The following is a 21702-nucleotide window of genomic DNA, read 5'->3' as shown; positions in this document are numbered from 1 at the left end:
AAACTATGAATTTTGGAATCTTTTATGTCAATTAACTTCTAAACCCCCATAGTAAAAGTATTAACCTTATTATATTGGTTTAAAAAAAACAAAGTAGATAACAAAGGGGCTCTATAATGATTTTACATTAAATCTAGAGAGCATGCTAGGAATGAAAGAAGGGAGCACTGACTTCTGTACTCATGATATAACTATTTGGCTAGCTCTGTTTTGTTGGGGATTTTCTAATTCATTTTATAGTACCATAATCCAAGTACTAAATGAGAAACCTTGTGCTGCTTTTCTTGAGCATAATCCAAGAACCTGGTCCCAGAATAGTCTGTAGTGCTTTACTCCATGTTAAGAGAACGCTTGCAAAAGCTATTCCCTAACTTCTCTTTACAGACTAGCAAGTACGAACACTTACTTGACAACATCAAAGTAATTCAGAATTCAGCAAAAAACAGTGGGAGACAGAAAAGTAAAATAGTTTTCTATGTGAAATAAAGTGGTTAAAGTGAATGAATTAAAATGAAATAATTCTGCATTGCTCACTGTGCTAGAGTTCATCATTATGCCTCTTCACCTCAACCTTATTGCTCAAGCAGTGTAACCACATGTATATCTTTCTTAGGATATCCACTTACTCCCTGTGAGTTGTGAAACAAGATGCACAAGCTTATTTCATTTGGGGAGCAGCATGCAGTATTGTGAGATGGCTTCAGTTTGACAGAAAAAAAGAACAAAAAAACAAACAAACAAACAAAAAAAACAAAAACAAAAAACAAAAAAGCCAGAGGATACTACTAACTAACTAATGCCTTTGTGTTCACGTTTGAGAATCAGTACAACAGCTGGTTTAGAAGGCAAGCCAATACCTCCAAAGCAGAGATTTAGAGAAAGCCTTGAATTCCAAAAATGTAGAAGTTGCCCATAATTATGGAGAAAGCATAAAATCTAATTCCAAATATAGCAGCCTAAATTTTTATCCTTTGGAGCTGCACAGTCAGTGTAACTGAATTTCCTTGTCTTCATTGGTATACATGGTTTCAGTCTTCCTGCATTGTTGGCATTCTCATTCTAGCACTAACATATTCCATCCACTGTATTTCCTGGCCAGTCATTAAAGTTTTTGGAAGTTAAGTAATTCTGAACTTTGCATTAGAATCCTCTGGAAAAGACAGTACCATGTAATGAAAAAGGAAAGATGTTTCTTTGCTCACTCTTGAAGCATATAAAGGAGAATACAGCTAAACTGTTCTGATGGCTTTCTGCTGTTAAATTCATTCCCACAGAAGAAATAGAATTGTGCTAAAAGGATAACCTGAACCACATTGAGTTGTAGTCTTAGGTTTTCAACTTTTTCCTTGGATATAATAAGTTTTGGCAGAATCCATCCTAAATGCAAGCTACAGCTACATAAAAAAACATTTGATGACGGGTCTATACAATGTACATCGTTTATATAGAGAGAAGATATATTATTCTTTAGTGTTGCTCCTAGCCGATCAGATTCTGATGCCCTATTACAAATGTTTTCAACAGCAAATGTTCATAAGGGCATCAATAAATCATCTTAGGGTAGGAGACATAGGACAAGGAATAACAAACACCAGTTGTACCAAGTGAGATGTATATATGGGAAAACCTTTGAGTGAATAAAGACAATTACATAATCAATTACCTGAAGATACTGTGTAATCATTAGAATAAAATTAAAATCATTAGATTTTTTAAGAAAAGATCAGATAAACCTCTGTCAGAAATTTTGTAGGTAAGGTAGCATTAACATGATGATAAATGAGATTTCTTGTTTTTCTTTCCAGACCTATTTTCCCATGTCTTTGTTATTCTGTATGGCATAAGAAGGACCCTCAATTCATGGACTAACCAGTTAAAAGACAAAAGTAAACTGGGAGTTTTCATGGCAGAAAGGTTATCCCACAAGGATTCATACCTAACACTGAGCTGTTCACATTTCATCAATGACCTGGGAAAAGGCACTAATGATGATGTGACTACATTTGAAGAACATATTTAGTAATTCAGATCTAAAGCTGATTGAAAAGTACTGGGAGAGGCTTCCACAACAGTGTGAGCAGTGGTAGTTGAAAAGCAGTTTTCCAGAGCATAAAGCAGCATAATGCACAAGGGGATGAAAAGATACAGACGTGACAAATTCTAAAAGATATTGTCAACCAGGAAAAGCCTTGCAGTCACTGTGAGTAGTTCTCTGAACAAAGTTCAGTGCTCAGAAGTGATTAATAACACGAGAAAGATGAACTTCTTTAGGAAAATGATAAGAAAACATAATGTAAAACACATTTATAGTGCAGTGCACTACTTGCATGTTGCTTTCAGATCTAGTTACCCCATCTCAAAGTCCATGTAGTAAGGATTACAGTAACATTTAGGATTGAACAACCAAAACCCAGAAAATCAAAATGGCAAAATACAAATACATTTATAGCTTTTAAATACAAAATACTGGCACTGTCTTAGCAAGTCTGCAGTACTTAGATTACTGGAAGATGGGAAGGCATACAGAAGAGATTATTGTCCTTTTCAGATACTTTTTTAATCATGTGCTCATTGGCCTCTGGTCTTGTCTACTACAACCATTCTTATGATCCTGTGGGGAGAGGCTAAATACATTTGGATTTATTAGCTGGGAGGATAAATGATTTGGGGGAGGGGAGGTGATAAATGGTAAAAATTAAATTGAGACAAAAGGCATATTTGATTAATATGGTGTCATTTACAACTATTGTGTACTATGGTCCAGGGGAAACTTCCAGCCCAGGAATTCACTGGAACACAGTTTGTGAGAATATGAGGAGCTATGCTAACAAAAGAAACAAGTGATCCAAGAGCTAAATCCCTCCTGCCTGTGAATGATTTTGTGTAACTCTGGTGGAATTAGATTTAGACAAACCTAAGAACTTCTATGTTGAGAGCCTCAATATGTTGCTGAAGTTCTGGTTTTCTTATTTCCACCCTAATTTTATTATTTCCTAACTCCATCTGTGCCTCAGTGGCAAAATCCTAAATTATCTAGATTCCAGAACTGTATTTACAGCCAAATAGGAAATGACAGCATTGGCTGCTGGCTCACAATGCTGAAGAAGTTGAGCAACTCTGAATTTTAAAAGAAAGCCAGATGGTCTAATGAGAGTAGAAACCAGGAGTTCCATTGTCCTGCATGGTTATATTTCTTCAGGAAGCAGGTTTTCTACCTGTAATGCAAGGTAAAATATTTTCCCATCTTTAGGAGAACTTATATATTAAAGTATTACTAAAATATCACTTAGCTTTACTAGCTCTGTCCATCAACCAGTAAAAAATTTGCACTTAGTCAAATTTCAACCACCCTAAAAAAAGAACTGACCAAAATCTTTTTATACTTCAGGCTACATAATTGCCAATACAAATCAGGAAAAAAAAATTCCTGAGTCAAATTCCTATTGTTAATGCCATATATAGAAAAGACTTAAGCTCTGACTGCTGAAGAAAAAATATTTTTTAAGCCCTTGCTACCAGACCTCAAAAATTTTGCTGTCAAACCCCTACAGTGCTTTTGGCTGGATGAAGTATCAAGGAGAAGGTGACTGTGGCCTCACAGAAGATGCAGAAACAAGACTGGAAGCATGAAGATGATGCATTCACAATCAGTCTTACTACAGAACATAAATGCCCTTGCTGCTAACTTCTTATCTGTCTTACCTTCTCTCCAATTTTACAGTCGGTAAAATTAGAAGAATCAAAAGTGTTAAATCAATGCACCCAAGCTGAAATACGTTTAACTTGCACGTTAATATTTTCTTGAAGCATAAAGTGCCCTTGCTTTCCTGTAGCCTCTGGTAGTATATTGTGTCTGGTTGGGAGGGGGTTAATTTTCCTCACAGCAGCCTGTGTGGTGTTGTGTTTTAGATTTGTGGCCAAAGCAGTGTTGATAACACCCCCGTGTTTAAGCTACTGCTGAGCCGTGCTCTCACAGCATCAAGGCCTTCTCTGTTTCTCACTCTGCCCCCACAGCACGTAGGCTGACACGAGCTGACCAAAGAGGTCCTGCACACTGTGTAACACCATGCCCACTTCTGCAACTGGGGGGGAGGTTTTGCAAAGTTCCCATTGCTTGCAGACTGGCTGGGTATCAGTCTGCTCGTGGGAGGTGGTGTGTGCCTTTCCATCACTTACTTCTTTTTCTTCGTACTTTTTTTCTTTCATTGCCTTATGAAACTCTCTTTATCTTGACCCGTGCCTTTTTCTTGCTTTTTCCCCAATTGTCTCCTGCATCTCACCTCAGGGGGAGTAAGGGAGAAGCTGGGTGGGTGTTTAGTGGCTGGCCAGGCTCAACCCACCACCTACAGAAAAGCTCTGAGAACAGAATGAGGAGGAAATGGGATGCATCTTACTGGACTAATTGCTTTGCCATGGCTCTCTTCTTCAATGCTGTAGGTGGAAATAACCAAATTCTTATTGTTGGGGACTTGGTAGAAGAAGTTACAGTTCATGTTCTCTTTCCCATCTGCTGGTGCCAGCAAGAAGGCACTATGGATCTCAAAGGGATTAACAAACCAGTAATCAAAAAAAAGTGCTACTTCTTCCAACCTTTAATGCAGGCATAGGCAACCTATAGCTCTTATGTGGCTTCTGTGAGAGCTACACCAAATGACAGACAGATAGCAGGCAGTGCAGCTGTGGAAGTTCCTGCACCTTCTGTATGTCCAGCTGTCAGAAAAAGCAAACAAATTGAGGTCAGTAAAGCCAAAATTACCCTGCCACCTTGGGCACAGCTCTACTCTCCAGCAGAGTCCTTACCAACAGCCTATAATGTCATTCTAAAGTTTCACCTCTCCTTAGTGTGGTAGGGTGTCACATGAACTTGAGATTTCATCTCTTATCTTCCATCATCTGAAACTGTTGTGTTTGATTCTGCACAGACCCAGTCCAAACCAACGTTTTCTCGTGACTGAAGTTTTTCTATTGATGGGTAAACCTGTGGTAAAACAAGCTCCTCCAGTAACCCTGAGACTTCTGAGGAACTGCAGGAATTTGGATGCTACACATACATGAGCTTTTCAGGACTGTTGGAAAGCAAAAAAATAAAACACGGAAAGGGATTTTTTTGTTTGTTTGTCATCTCAGAGTAAGGAGACTCAAATTTTAGGAAATGCATTTAGTACACTCTTTAAATAGAGCTTCAATAGTAAGTTAACAGAGACATGTTTAACTCAGAGTCTGTTTCAAACCACTTTGTTAGGAAAGTGGAAAAAATGCATCACATGTGTTTCAGTTCTTCTGGCCATAAAGCAGGAACAATCATCTTTAGACATCCTTAATAGGGCTGTCTCAAATCTAAATGGTAACTGTGGGCACTTTGAGTACTAACCATTCCTTTATTAGTAGTACTTTATTATGGCAAAATTATAGCTGCTAGTGCAAACAAGTTTTCTTCATATAACCCATTGAGTCCATCACTTGCAATGGATTCTCTGGCATAAGACAAAACACTGGGAGCTGTAATTTTATCATGCTTGTTGTAGAAGTAAGCATGCTTGAAATAGAAATATTTGTGCTATCAATGGTAACAGAAACAATAACAGTAGACTGGCATCAGATTACCAAGCTGTTCTCAGTAGTGAAATCTCAACCTTTGTATGTAATGAATTGGATGCTTAAGGGAAAGAAGATAAACTAGGATAAAGAAAAATTGTTGAAATGGTGGCTGTTGTGCTGGTTACACTAAAAATCCATTTTGGTGCCAAGCTCACTTCAATCTGCTTAATTTTGATGTGTTGCTTTTGACTCTAGTCACTCCCAAGTAGAGATCAAGTTCCGCTCTTAAGAAATGGAAAGCCCTGGCTTCTTTGGATCTGTGCCCCATTCCTTATGCTTTCCCCATGTCCACACCTCAGGTTCACTGCCCATCATCAATCTTCCCTTCCCCCAGTGCCCACAGCTCCTTCCTCCTTCCTCCCAGCTACCAGCTGGGTGAGAACCAAGGGGCTGCTTTTGAGCTGAGCATGTGCTGGCTGCCAGCAAACCCAACATAATAAATAACCTTTGAGCTCAGGCAGCAGCCTTTCAGTCACAGCAGTAATACGAAGGAAGTAGTCTTTCCTTTACTGAGCTGTTATGTTTCTTAAAACTTGGAGGAACTTCATGGCCTGAAGTTTTCTGTTTCTGAGCCAAATGTAACTGAAATGAACTTACAGATTCTAGCTATTAGAGAGGGTCTGACAAGATGGGTAGGCAAATAACATGTTACCTAAGCCCTGTTTCCTGAGGCTTACACTCCCAGAGAAGTATCCTTTGACATTGTAATAGATACAGTTCCCAGAAGTTTATAAATAAGGTTTAATGACAGAAGGTATGGGCAATATGCAAAATATTGATCTCAGGAGTTTCCATACCATTTACAGTATTCAAGGGAAATCTCCAAAGCCATTAAGCAGAAAAAGCACAGTGGGTTTTATTTATTTGGATTCATACAGAAATTAGTAGACACTGGGAGCACGTTTCAGGAGTCAGAACATGTGACCTTGTTAAATGTCTCTGCTCTAGCAGTTAGGCATCATTTACCAAACAAATATAATTGCAGTTTATTGTCAGAATTATATTTAATTCTAGACAGGATTATATATAAAGTAAAAAGGAAAAAGAAAAAAAGTATTCATAGGTCCATACTATACAATTCTACTGAATGAAAGATTTTCACTTACTTTAGGACTTTCTGTGTACAAAAGATCTTCTACTTGAACATCCACAGATGAGAATCATTGGCAGTGTATGTATAACTATACTTTCTGCTTTTATTAAGTGCATTATTTTTTTCACATTTTGAGCATCCTAGGCTGTACCTGATCTGAATTCAGATGCAAAAAGAACTGGTTTTGGCACAGTGCAAGTAACATGATACCTGATAAAATTCTAAAACCTGATAAAATTGCATGCTTTCTTTTCTGTATAATCTCTTTTCCTTTATATTATTTGAATATTGATTCCACATGTCATGCTTATCCCTTCCAAAACACACTAAAAGTGAGGGGAGGAAAGAAAAAAAAAGCCAGATGCAAATTCACCTTGACATGACCTAGATGGAAGAAAGACAAAGACATGTGCTGAACTCAGTAGCATTCCTAATGAATTTTTTTATGACTGGCAATAATTTGGATTGCATTGAAAATGTGTCAGGTCCCTGAAATAGTAGAAAAATCCATCTAGTGTCAAAAATACGTTTCAGAAGAACTTAATGTCTGAAAGCATTCTGATGGTCATACAAATTATGGGTAAACTGAAAATAGAGGAGTAAATTTGGTAAATTACTGATGAGGAAATAATATACAGTGACTGTAGCTCCTGTTGTTCAGGCAGCAGAGCATATCATACATTTTCATAGAGAAAGGGGCTAATAGAGAAGTTCTGGACACATATATGAGAAACAATACTGGAAATAAAGATAAAATATGGAAGAAAGCCTCAGAATATGGGAAATTTGATTTCCCAGCTCAAACTGGTCATGTGTAAAATGCAGATCTAAGTGCTGTTGTGCCCTGACCACTGCAGAGCTTTCAGCAGGCAAGTCACGTAAAATCCTTTCAGGACCTCTTTCCTACATACAGAAGCTATATGGACTTATTTCATGCACTATTAACCAAACAAGTTCAGTTTTTGTGTGTGGTTTCTCTCACATCGACTTAGAGCTATTTTTATCCGTTTGCTTTATGACTATACATTTACACCAGAAGCACAAATTAAGTTTGCAAACACTTGCTCCATTCACAGTCATTATTTCTCCCCAGCCCTTTATCACTGACCATTTGCAAAAGGCCACTTAACCACCACAGTTCTGCCAGACTGACCCCAAACAAGTCCCTGCTGCCAGCAAGGCTGGCAGGCAACCTCCAGTGAAGTATCCAAGGGGATGAGCCAAGGAGCACCTACACAACAGGTGTGGGTGCAGTAACCTGCTGCAGGATGGCGACAAGCAACCAGGTGCTGGATCTTCATCAGTTCCAGCTGTGTTGGGAAGGAAACATCCATCTGCAGCCCTGCTGACAGCTAAACCAGTGTAAACAGATCTAAACCATGCTAAAGCCTTGACTGCACACAGCCTTGTGTAATATACTTGCTCTATTGATTGGAAAAATCAATAATGCTAAGCAGGTAACCCCTCTGTGCAAGCATATTTATAGCATTCTAAAGCGGTTTTTTTCACCGATGGGATATTCCTATAAATTTCTCTCTAATACAAAGAACAATTTTATCATAATCTACAGCATGAAGTAGTGTTGCATCCTGGCCAAATATATAAACATACAAAATTAGCATCTTTATCTATCATCTCATAAGGCCATTTTAATTTAATATTATCTAATTGCACTGCAATGTAAAATAGTACAATTTTTAAATAGTTTTAGGATGTCTTTATTAGCCAAATAAAACAAAAGGAAAACAAAAACTACTGAGCAGGGCCAAGTGAAGCTGCAGGATAGCTGGGAGGGTTGGGCTGTAAGTTATTTTGTTGTTCCCATGCTGTGTGACATGGAATGTGCCACACTCAAGGGTGCTTATAGCCCCCAGCTGTAGCCAGGTCTCCTGAATGCCCTTTGGTGGCAATTTGAAAGGATACAACTTGAAACCAAGTAAAACAGCAGAATAAATTGATAGTTTCTGATATTAAATTCCTTCAATCACAACATTTCATTTATTACACAATATGTTTCAAAATTATACCCCTTATTTAAAAAGTATCTTCCTTAAGAAACCTAGCCAGAATTCATTGCTATATGCAAATATATATAGAATGCATCAATACATAACACATAAAATTATTACCTTTTTCTAATCATGAGATTACATTAACATGGGTAACAAGGCTGCTTACCTGCTTGGATGCTTCTATCAGTGCATTCAGTTTGTGGGTGTAACCTTCAGGTGCATTTTAGTACCATGCCTTCTGCATATTTACACGCCACTGTTAAGGTCTGCTCTCCCCTTTGCCTGAATTACACAGTCCTCAGAACTTACTGTCCTGCTGAGTTGTGAAGCTGTGGACAAGCACAGTAGATCTGGAGAACCAAAACCTGCAGGCAATAATGCATATTTGAGCACTTGCCAGTGCCCATGGTGGGCAAGCAATCTCATGCTGTGCCTGTTAGCCACCCGAATTTCTAACAGAGTTAAGAATTGAATGACAGTCTCCCCAAAGGCAGCATCAGAGTTAGAGAGTTCAGAAGTGGCTTAATACTTGCTAGAAGCTCCACCTAGGCAATCCACAATGTCTTAGGAATGCAAATATTTTGCAGCACTCTGATCTTGGCAGGAGGTTTCTTCTTTGTAATCTTATAACAAATCCAAATCACATAATTTGATACTGTGGGACAATTTCTGCATGAGAACAGCAAATTCAGATATCTTTTTTAGTCATAGGATTTGAAGCTGAAGTCGTTCTGAAAGCTCCACTGTAATTAAAATATATATATATATGTGTGTGTGTGTGTGTGTGTGTGTGTGTGTGTGTGTGTAGATATATATATAAAGAAATAGCCTGCTAATATAAAAATAGCAGTACCAGCATATGAAAGCGAAACATTTAATTTCTTTATTTAAATAACTTAGATGCAGCATTAAAAAACTTTAGATGAGACTTAATATTGCACATTAAGACCTCAATCCACCTACTATTTCTAGCCAAGATTCCAATTACTGGAATAAAAACATTTGGACAGGCAAGTACCAAAAAGTGGCAGGAGCTGATCTCCCAGTAGTGAATTGTATAAGGGTATCCCAGAGTAGGGGCAAATTCTGGGACAGCCATTGACGGCCATAATAATTATGCAATCTGGCTGGAGTTAATGGGATTATGGCTACCCTTCCCTTCTTTTCCTTTAGAATAACCTTGTGTAAGAGAGAGTTTGATGGAAGATGTGTGTTTCCCAGCTCAGGAATAAGAAACCTCTGAAAAGAACCCTGAAGACAAACTATCCCTGAAACAAAAAACCAGCACTTCCTACTGAAAGTCAAGACACAAAGCAAACTTGAAGTACACCCTGTCTCAGAAAATATGTGACAAAACATGACTCCCAGCTGCTCAGCAGCTCAAAACAATGGGACCGTTTGGTACTGTGGGCAGAAAGGCTGAAGCAGGTCCTATTATCCTTGCCCTCTCTTGTTTGGTAGAGGCCACCTTGCACCATCACCCTTGTTGATAAAAAATAGGGGAGTGGTATATCCCTTTTTTTTTTCCAAAACACACCATGTCAACTCCTGGTCCAGAGCATTTCACATGTTCTGTTCATATGAACTCACTGCCCTGAGTTCAAGCAGATAAATGTGTGGCAGTGCTGTACAGGGACTGCAGACCCTGCCTTCACACTACCTCAGTGAGATGCCTGTCTGCTACTGCTACTGCATTTATGCAGAAAATGCAGAAATACTCAGCAACCAGTCCTAGGTGTGTCCCGCACAGACACAAATACCTTGGAGTCATTTGCATAAAGTCTCACATACCGTGAGACAATCAGTACAGGAGGGAGCACGAGCCCCGGAAGAGCTGAACAAACCCAGTGCTCAGAAGCCAAATTTGTGGCTTGAAAGAAGTTGCATTGGAGGTAGGGTTTGACAGGAAGGCACTCTGTTGTTTCACTGACGGACTTCAGGTTTCTCTCAAATCCCGTTGTGACTCTGAGAAATTTACCACACAATACAGAGAATAAGGAGTTTGTTGTCTCTATAGTTTTTTGAACCAATGTAGCTCCTGAGCTGTGTGTGGCATGTATTCAGAATGTTTTCCACCTTTGCATAATCCCCATATTATCATCTGGCAAAATTAACCACCCTACTCTCATACTAAGAATGCTACTTTTGTATTATGCTTATTACATTATCTTATATATTGTTAATAATCACACATACTCTTGCTTTATTTTTAATACTAATGTTTTCCATTAAATGCTCTTGTGTCATTTAAAAAAAATCTATAGCCATGTTATCTTCAGATTGCCTTGTGTATTATGGCACTGTAAGAAACTGAGTGTTGGAAATAAAATGTTAAGCCACCCAAAGCTACTGCAGTTAATCATATTTAACACCTGACTGAACTGGGCTCACCCAGAGCTTTTGGTAGAGTCTTGCTCAAGTCATTCTGTACAATTATGTGACAGCCCATTAATAACTGCAGTTTCTATTAAAGTTGAATGTAATTCTAAGAAACCAAAACTCTTTGTATCTAGTTTCTCTGGTACAACAAGGCCTCTAAGAAGGGTTTATCATTTACTTTTCTATGGCCTATAGATTGATTACTGATCCTTAATCTATTTGCTTTTGATTGGTGTATCATCATGACAAGGTTATGAGAGGACACTGCAGAGAGTAAGCTCTGCTGGTGAACCTCCATAGTGATGCCATAGTTCTGAGTGGCTTTTTATTTACAGTCTTGAACCTATAACAAATACATTCTCTATAGCAATCAAAGTGTTAACTTTTGTCATCTCTATCCATATTTCCACCACAAAACTGATGTGGAAATTCAGCTTTTGTGTTGCCTGAATGATGTAATCCCCCCAAACAGCTCACATTTGAAACGGATCAAAACCCCCAGCTCTGAAGAGCAAGCAGAGTGCAGAGGGTTAAGGCAGAGCAGGCTTCAGTGTAGAGAGACATGGGTTTTTTTGAAACAGGGTGGGATTAGAGACAGCTTTACAAAGAGTCAAGTACATCAAGGAAAGGGGATAGGAGCTCAAGGATGTCCTACTGCATATTACTTTAAAATGTATGATTTTTCCTTTGTGCAGATGCTTGAACTTGACTTTTTTTTCACTTGAAAGGAACAGCCTTTTCTTTTCTTCTGTCTCTTAGCATAAGAAAGGAAGGCTTTAGTGGTAGCTGGATTTTTTTTCAGCTTGCAGACAAGGGGAAAAAATCTGATTTCCTCAGAATATATATTCTACGTATAGAAAAATGGCCCTTTCATCCTTCTGGGTAGTTTTTAATCCCTCCACATAATTTCCTTATGTTCCTAAGCTTTTTTCACTCCATGAGGATATGCCCTTGGGTCATCCTGGTACATATGGTTGGGAACCTGCAGCTGTGTGTACCTGGGCCTTTGTCACTGCTGGGGACATTACAATCCTGGGCACATAACCACTGCTTCCTGTCCTGAGTTTGACACTGACTATGCTGTTCCAGTCCTCCTGCTTTAAGATCCACTACATCAGTTCCCCCTTTCATAGGACTCACAGGCAATCCCCAGCAATTTAGCTTCCCTGCAGCAATGCCTTTACCCCAGCAAGCTGTTTGCAAAGGGAATTCCTGCAGGGAAAGAAGTTTCAGGAATTTCCAAATTCCTTCTCTTTCCTGTTACTAAGAAAATCTAACAATCTCTCCTTTGATGGAAGCTCCTAGAAAACTGCATTCTCCATAATTGCTGAAGGATGGATGCAGATTAAGGGAGAAAACGGGTTAAACAAGAGATAATAGACTTCCAGAGCCTCTTTATTCCACAAAGAATGCTGACCATGAGTATACACAGTAAAGGGAGAAATATCCTGGGGAGATCACAGGAGAAAATCCTGTTGCAGAAAAACAACATGCTTCAATAAAACCAGAAAGGCAGATAGGTGCATCTGTTATCAATCAGCTCTTTAGACAAGTTGAGGAGTCGTGGAGCAAAAGAAACAAGCTTTCCCTCAGGCTCAAATTCCTCCTTGGAATTTCTCAAATGTCCATGGCTGCAGAGCTGTAATTCCCCGTCTGCCCTGAGAACAGCAGCTCTCGCCACGTTCCTTACCAGCCTGGTTACGCAGCCAGGGAAACCAGCGAAACTCTGAGTACCTGCACACAAACCTCACTGGGAAAAGGCAGGTTTGGCCCATTCATCTATCAAGCCAAAAAGCGTTGAGGAATTCTCGAGCACATACATACTCGCTCATTGCTTCTTTGTTTGCTTGCTTTCAATGAGGATATTTAAATTGCAAAATGAACTTCCTGTGAAGTTGTTCTACCATACCAGTTCAGCTTTTCTCCCTGAGCATGGAAAACTGCAGAGTGCATTACCGGTGTGCAGAGTGCCCATACGCTAATGTTAGCAGCAACCAAACCCCGGCCGTTTCGTTTAGCATAAGAATAGCTTTGCTGTGTAATGACAATGCCGACTGAAAAACAGACCTTTCTGTACAAACACTTTAATTTAAAGCTTGGCCACACGTCCTTGTACAACACGAACTTGACCACACGTCACACACCCTGGTCCTCAGTTCGCAGTCCCCTCCTCAATCCTAGCTGCCCTTAACAGCCATGCGCTCCCTCTCTAACTCCGGACAGCCCCGTCTGCCTTGTCCTTTACTTGTCACGGAATCACACAGCATCAATTCGATTGGAAAAGGCCTCTGAGATGATCGAGCCCAAGCTCGTCCTCCCTGGCTGAGCACAGGCAGGGGGGTTCCTGCCGCTCGTCCTCTGGCACTGCGCTCCCTGGCAAAGGCGCCGAGCTCCCTGGCGGCTCGAAAAGAGCAGGGCCTGGAGTGATGAATTTCGAAGGGCTGGAAGAGAGGGGGAGGGAATTCAGAGAGAGTGTTCTGGCCGAGCAGCGAGTGGATACACATTCGTATTTTGGTTTGGAAGGTCTTTTGTTCTGCAGATCCCTTCCTAGATGTGTACACTGAGATCGTGTAGGTGGCAGCAAAAGGAGCATTCCCCAGAAGTACCCTGCATCGGTGCTGCATGTTCTTTTTGCTTCCAAAGTGTGTTCTGTACTCCTGGATATTTCCAAACCCTTCTCTAGCCTCTGGACTCTGACCTCAAACCAAGGAGAATTCAGTAATGAATGTAGTTAATTTGAAACCAATTATTGTTTCCAAGGTCAATAATGGGAAAACTGACTATCAGCAAATAATCCTCCTGAGAACACAATTCTGAAGGGATCCTGTGTTTCCCTTAACCAAACAATGCCATAGAAACTGACCAGATGTTTGCCTACTCAATTTACCAATCTACTACCATGCTTTTCCTATTGCTTAAAGCAGGCCTCACAAAACCTGAACTAAAAGTACACCACAGTCACAATGGCATGCTTATTTCACTCAGACCAGGATTAATAGAGTGTGTGGCTTCTGAATTTTAAGAAAATCAATGACATTCATATTGCATTTGCTAAACCAAAAGTTGGATCTCTTCTTTTTGATTTCTGTGTTTGGGAAGAAAAGGCCAAGTTTTACTATCCACCCTTCAATAAAAAAACAGTCAAAGAAAAATGTTTCCTGTGAGTGTTGTAGATCTTCCTTGATCAGCCAAGGTTTACATCATGGACAAATATGCCCATTTGTATTCAGAGGATGCAGACTCAGGATGCGCCCAACCTATTTCCCTACCACAACTTCATCATCCCCCGCTTCAGATTCCTCTGTTCCCCAGGCACCACCCTGATTCATAATCTCAAGAAAGTAGGAGATGCTTGATAATCTTGCAGACCTGCACAACAACTGTGTTCACTGTGGATTTTCCAGCCCAATTGATGGCCTACTGTCTGGCTTGCTAACTTCTAGAGCATGAATGCTATTTGCTTATCTGTCATCAGAGTGGCTCTCACTTTGGTGTCTCTTTGAAGAAGGCCAGGGCCAGCACCTCTTCAGCATGCAATTTCATTTATGTGGCTTTCTTCACTCTGAATTTCTTCATCCAGTGCTAGTCACACAAGACCTGCAAAACAGTTTCACCTCCTGGTGCAGTGGTTTTTAAGCCCAGAAACATTATTCCATAGTGTTATTATTTCCAGCTCCTCAAAATTAAATCATTCTTTTCCTGTCATGAGTCATCATTTTAGAAGGACTTGGTTAAGTTCCATGTATATGAAAGATATGCGGATGAGAAATGCAAGGTACATTACCTTTTACAGATCTTGTGCTGATGACAGAAAGTTGCAAAGTACGGATTTTTGTTAAATAGAAAGAGAAAATAAAAACTGTGCAACAGAGAAATGTGTGAAACTGATCCTAATACCTCTAATGGAAAAATTCTGCACATTCTGCAGTGCAAGTTAGCACAGGGTGACATCACCTTTTGGTGTGACTCCACCCTGTACAATCACACTTGGTGAGGCTGGGTTGTGTCAGGCTGAGAATGAGTGTACTCTGGTGTTGCAGTGTCAGCTGTTGCAGGCTGACAGCAGAGTTTTTCATGGAGCCACATCTATAAACCCTGGGCTTGTCAGTTACCACCTCCGCTTTGACTCCAAGTCAGATGCAGACATCAGAACTGCAGACATCCTAACTTAGATAATGCAAATTCCAGTGCTGGTGCTGTAAAGATGGAAGACAAATGGTCTCAGATCAATGTTCAGCAGGGGTCTTTCTTACCATTTTAAAAAAGTTTTCTAAGAAACTTTTTAATATTTTCTCTCCAGTAAAGATGCATCAGTCTTTCAATCCCTGAAACAGCAAGGCATGACTTTTATGCAGTTTTTCATCCAGTCTATGTGCAAAATTCTTAGCAGTGTAAATAAATCATATTAATAAAATAAATTATTCCATAGACTATGATTTATTATAACATAGTTTATAGGGTTCCTGAAAATAAGTAATAAAACCGTTGCTATGCCTGCACAGATGGTTCATTTCTCTGCTCACTCTTCCCAGACTGGACATATAGTTTCACTGCCACACTTCCACTTACTTTTCCAGTAGAACAAGTAGATCCTTTGGTGTACCTAGAAAATTTAATGAATCCTTGTCTAAAATATGTTGGGTGATTCATGCCCTAAGCCTACCTGTTCTGCTACACTGACCACCAAGGGAAGCCCTGGCTGACTCATCTTGGTTATAAACATCTGCATTGCATATGTAAAAGTTAAATGAGATTCATTTTTCTGGTGGTATCTGCAATTGCTTCAGACAGTTCCTAGCAAAACTGTCATTTTTCAAAGAGTTCAAATACATGTTTTGTTCTGAAAGCCAAGAAAGCAGTTGAAAGTTATTTGACCAAAGGAAAACACTGATCAGCCTTTCCACAAATCTTTTTGCCACAGTGCGATCAATGTCTTAAAACTGTCCACAAAATAAATGCACTCAAACACAGATGAGAAGAACACACCAACAGGCAAACAAGCAGAAATCTGGATCCAATGAACTGAGGCAGAGGAAACAGACAGAACCTGGGCAGAACTTACTGATGTTCCATATAAATAATACTTTATAGTTTCCCACGTAAAACCCAATATGGAAAGTTTAGTGTCCCAACTATGCTAGAAAATTAAACTGAGAAACAGAAAAAGTTCATCACTTCAGTTATCCTGTCAAATGAACAGTGTTAGCATGCTGAATTACATTATTTTCCTGACAAAAACAGACATAGATACCAAGAAAGAGAAATAAATTTTTAATTATCTGTCTAAATCTTGCCATTTTCCTTATAAAACTAGACATTGAAGAGTATGTCTGAATTAAGGCTTTGTTTTAGATCACAGAAATCTGAAGTATATATATTTGCATATATGATGTTTACAATTTGAAGAACTAATTTGAAGTTATCAACCTCTTGCACCCCAGCAATGTCAGGTAACTATGAGTTAAGAAAATTGGTACAATATCCTACCATTGTTTATGTGGACCACAATTTGTTTATAGAGTATCTAAATCAGCACAGTTCTTCAGATGAAAAGCCTTGATGCCTTTGTTGGCCCATGAATTGAAGAGACCAAAGAGATGGTAGGTAGGAGAAGAAAAAAAAAAAAGTTTTTTAATACGTACAATCAGGTTATGTTTTGACACTGTCCCACATGATATCCTTGTCTCTGAACTGGACAGACATGGATTTGACAGACAGACCACTGGGTGGATAAGGAATTGGCTGGATGGCCACACCCAGAGCTGCAGTCGATGGCTCCATGTCCAAGGGGAGACCAGTGACAAGTGGTGTCCTCAGGGCTCAGTATTGGGAGCAGCGCTTTGTTTAACGTCCTTGTCAGTGACACACATTGGGATCAAGGGCACCCTCAGCAGTTTGCCAATGACACCAGGCTGTGTGGGTGCAGTGGACACACTGGAGGGAAGGGATGTCATCCAGAGGGACCTTGGCAGGCTCAAGAGGTGGGACTGTGCAAACCTCATTAAATTTAACAAGACCAAGTGCAAGGTCCTGCACCTGGATTGGGGTGATCCCAAAAACAAATACAGGCTGGGTGGAGAATGGTGAGAGCAGCCCTGAGGAGAAGGACTTGGGGTGTTGGTGGATGAGAAGCTCAGCTTGATCCAGCAATGTGTGCTCAGAGCCCAGAGAGCCAGCTCTGCCCTGGGCTCATCCAAAGCAGTGTGGCCAGTAAAGACAGGTCATTCTGCCCTTCTGCTCTGCTCTCCAAAGACCCACCTTGAACACTGCATCCACTTCTGGGGCCCCCAATATGAGAGGGATGTGCACCTTCAGGAGTCCAGAGGAGGCCACAAGGAGGAGGAGAAGAAAATGAAGAAGAGAAGGAGACGAAGGAGAAGGAGAAAGAAGGAGAAGGAGAAAGAAGGAGAAGGAGAAGGAGAAGGAGAAGGAGAAGGAGAAGGAGAAGGAGAAGGAGAAGGAGAAGGAGAAGGAGAAGGAGAAGGAGAAGGAGAAGGAGAAGGAGAAGGAGAAGGAGAAGGAGAAGGAGAAGGAGAAGGAGAAGGAGAAGGAGAAGGAAGGCTGGGAGATTTGGGGTTGTTCAGCCTGGAAAAGAGAAGTTTCCAAGGACACAGCACCTTCCAGTGCCTAAAGGGGGCTGCAAGAGAGCTGGAGAGGCACTTTTTACAAGGGTCTATAGTGACAGGACAAGGGGGAATGGCTTCAAACTGACAGAGGATGGGTTTAGATAAGTTATTAGGAAGAAATTCTTTATTGTGAGAGTGGTTAGGCACTGGAACAGGTTGTCCAGAGAAGTTGTGGATGCCTCATGCAACAAAGGGTGGATGGGGCTTTGAGTAACCAGCTCTAGTGGAAAGTGTCCCTGCCACTGACAGGGCATTGGAACTAGATCATCTTTAAGATCCCTTCCAACCCAAACTATGCTATGATTCTATGATTCTGTGTTATAAGCTCCAAATGCTAAGTTTAATAAAAAATCAAATTCTTATAATTAAACTGATGGTATTGCTAAAGGTATGTCTTTTCATAACCAGGCAGCATATATGCCATAATATAATTGCACACAGAGACTGAAATCACTGGTGAGAGATAACCTGTTGACCAAATGACAAAAAGGCTCCTGCACCTGCAGTTAGCAGTAAGTATAAAAGTTCAGTGTATGTCTTCCACCACAGTTGGCATAGCTGGTGCACAAATTCAAAGCTACAATCAAAGGCAGTTGTGCAAGTTAGACCTTAGCTAGTATTTTGAAAACACAGAGGGAGGGGCAGTATTAAACTATGAAGAAATATTTATGAAAAGGAAGGACACAAAGTAGATTCCTGTTTAATTAGGAACTACTGATCCACAGGGAAGAAAAAAAAAAGGAAAAAAAAGGCTGCAGTTATGAAAACTGATATTTTTGGACAGCACTTGTTGAGCTTTATGATCAGCTCCAGTTATGCACAACACTGTGTAATAGCTTTGCCTGCCAGTCTCCAAAACAGCCAGATCACCTTTTATATCATCCAGTAAAATGCTCTCTGCAACAATTTATCTTAGAGAAACTTTCAGAAATCAGTCACAACCTTTGTTTTAAAGGTTTTATTTTTGAAATGCTGACAGCAGCTTAGCTCTAGCATTGTCTACAGAGAATGCTACTACAGAGATACTTAAATGATGCTGTCACATAGAGGAGAATAAATTATTTCAATTGTAAATCAGCTAATTATATATTCAATCTGGTACCTACTCCTCTTTTATATAAGAAAGCTTTTTTCTTGCTCTGGATGAAATAGTGTGCCCAAAGCCATATAAAGAGCCATTTTTTGTTTTTATCCTATCAGTATCACTCAGTGTCTCAATTTAAGATTTGTATTTCTAGTCATGTGATAGCCTCAAGTTTTCTTTTCACTTCATTTTTAGAGTTTTGAAATTTTCAATGTACACATTGACAAATATCCCAGAGGTCAAATCCTAATTTATTAATGTCTGAAATCTCATTATTTTTTAATATTTTTAAATCTCATTAGTTTAAGACCTAACTGCTGATTTTTTATGCTTAGGTTTATTAAAATTGATGATAATAAAACCAATGTAAATCCCTTCTTTATATAAATGAGCAATTAGAAACAATATAAGCAATTACAAGCTATATAAATATGTTTTCATTAATTTTCTGATAAATATATGAAATTTTCCCTGTGGAAGGCTGATTATAAATCACTCACAATCAATCTCTGCAGAAGCAACCGGCATAAAGAGGAGTCAGCCTGGCTTTCCTCAATCAAATCTAAAAGAAATGAACTTGCTTTACCTCAAAGACAGAACAAGCGAAAACAAAAGGAACAGAACATAAAAGGAACATAACTTTAAACTGAACTTTAGATACACCTAGGTCCTCTTGGGAGAAACATGCATTTCAGTGTTGTGTCCCCAAGAAGAATTCCTTCAGCTTCAACCATAGGCCTTGTATATGGGATCATGAAAAAAGAGATGCATCTTTGTAGCTCTGTGTAAGCAAAACTCCATGTGGTTTACATCACATCCTTCCCAGATTGGTTCCTTCAAACAAAGTTTTCTATACAGTCCAGGTTGGGTATTTGAAAGGCTAGAGCTTTAAAGTATAATAACCTCTCTTCTTTAAAGTATAATAACCTTTTGGGAGTTGGGGTTTTTTTAAATAGATTATTTGTTTTCTCTTTGCCTACTGCACCTTTGTCAGTTGAGCTGCTTATCAGGAGATAATGAAAAGGTCTTGGATATGAACTGTTAACAATCTACATCAAGGAAACGAGACACATAAACTTTTAATAAAGATCTCTTATATGTTCATTCAGTATTAAACTACAGTATTAGTATTGGTTGTATTAGTATTAATTAGTATTAATTAATTAGTATTAATTGTGCCAACACAATTAATTAATTAAACTTATACATCTTATTCTTTGTGATGTTTCTGCTGGTCTCTCACCGTGGGCAGATGGAGGGAAGAAGGTAAAGCACATGGCAGGCATAATTCCTATTGCAAAAATAAGCAGAAAAAAAAATCTGGTTTGACAAGATCAAAGATGAGGAGAAAGGGCACAGTTCATTTTCCTCCCTGGAACCCCTTCTCTGAAGGTCAGTTCTGATTATTCTGTACCCTGGTAACAGAAAACAGTAGATAATATTGTGAATTACCATTCCTTCCTTCCAGAGGAGCTAAGAGAAGCCTGGCTCTCTCATTCTGTCATGCCTGCTAATACTTCTGTACATTAATTGCTTCTTAGATTTGTGTACTTTTGTTGACCTCCACTTTAGTTTAAAAGGTAAATGTGTAAATGTTTGCAGGAGCAAGGCCTGAGTTTGTGTACTGACTTCCTTTACACTGGACTAAAATGACTGGTATGACATGGGGCTTTTGGAGACTGGGGAAGGGGAGAAAGTGTGAGTTTTGCTCATATGTGTGAATTCTCTTTTTCAGTAACACAATCTTCTCAGGGAAGTTTAAGTGAGCCTTTTCATTTTCAGGAACACAACTACAAGACATCTCAAGCAACAGTTTCCATATTCTTTCTAATTGCCTAAAAGTAAGGGTTGACACAAGTTTTTAGAACACTGAAAAACTAATACCAATAAGAAAAAAACAGGATTACCCAATTCTCTTTCTTCAGTCCCACTTTGAAGATCAGCTGTAACTGGTTTAGATTTTGTTTGAATAATGTAATATCTTTAGTAAATTAGGTACAAATAAAAATTGAATGTAGCTACAACTGATCTAAAGGTATTCCTAAGCAAACTTCATAGATAAAGATAAAACATTTATCTTGTGAATTAAAATATTTATTTGTGAATTAAATTCATAATTGCATTCAGTGTATTACATTCATTAATCAAATGCATATGAAAACCTATATAGGCATGATAGTAATTGCATTGCCATTGACCAATGACAGAAGGGGGCTTTGACAGATATACAACAATTTGGTAAGGTAAAAATTGATTTGGCAGAAGATCCAAAAGCAAACAATATTCTCAGTTTCACAAAGACAAGCTTTGAGAAACCAGAGAACTTATTTGTGAAGTCAGGGGCTGAGGAATTCAAATATTGAGGATAATACAATTATTTGAATTGAAAAGGATTAAAGTATGTGGACTTTGTCTCAAGAAAGCAGAAAAAGTTTTACTGAAGAGGGTTGAATAAATAACTACAAGCAAATCCCAAAACATTTGCAAAATGGCAAAGAGGCTTAAGCACAAAGGAAATGTTATCTGAGGGATGAAGAAAAGGAAGGACAAAGTGAGAATTACCAAAAGTCAGGCTGAATTAGACTTTCAAAAATATATGAAAAGCAAACAACAAAAAAGATTCTTCATTGCCGTAAACTAAAGACAATAAAGGACTGTAGTGCTATGCAATAAAAAGTGCAGAGGAATGGAGGATAATCTTGGCAAAATATAAATTGCACTTTACTACTGCTCTGAAGTGAATACTTTGCCTCAGATTTTAATGAGTACATTGACTGATCATGGGAGCAAAGTCAGTTTAGACAATGGCAGGAGTGTGGGGCAAAGCAGCATTCAGAACAAGGACAGAACAGAAGTCAAGAAAATGAATGTAAGACCCTGCATCTTCTTCACCCCATTTCTGAAAGGAAC

General features: G+C 39.2%; 1 long non-coding RNA gene across 1 annotated transcript; it reads right to left on the bottom strand.

Annotated features, from left to right (window-relative positions):
- Window positions 1–12612: 12612 nt before the first annotated feature.
- LOC136554019 (uncharacterized) lies at window positions 12613–20056 on the bottom strand. Its single transcript, XR_010783268.1, has 3 exons — window positions 20036–20056; window positions 14570–14679; window positions 12613–13523 (listed from the first exon to the last, which is right to left on the bottom strand). It is a non-coding gene; the product is annotated as an uncharacterized lncRNA (long non-coding RNA).
- Between the last annotated feature and the right edge of the window lie 1646 nt (window positions 20057–21702).

Source organism: Molothrus aeneus, chromosome 3 (assembly GCF_037042795.1).
Source record: "Molothrus aeneus isolate 106 chromosome 3, BPBGC_Maene_1.0, whole genome shotgun sequence".
Taxonomy (NCBI): domain Eukaryota; kingdom Metazoa; phylum Chordata; class Aves; order Passeriformes; family Icteridae; genus Molothrus; species Molothrus aeneus.
Note: the sequence above shows the minus strand (reverse complement) of the source record. Positions and strands in the feature narration are given on the sequence as shown.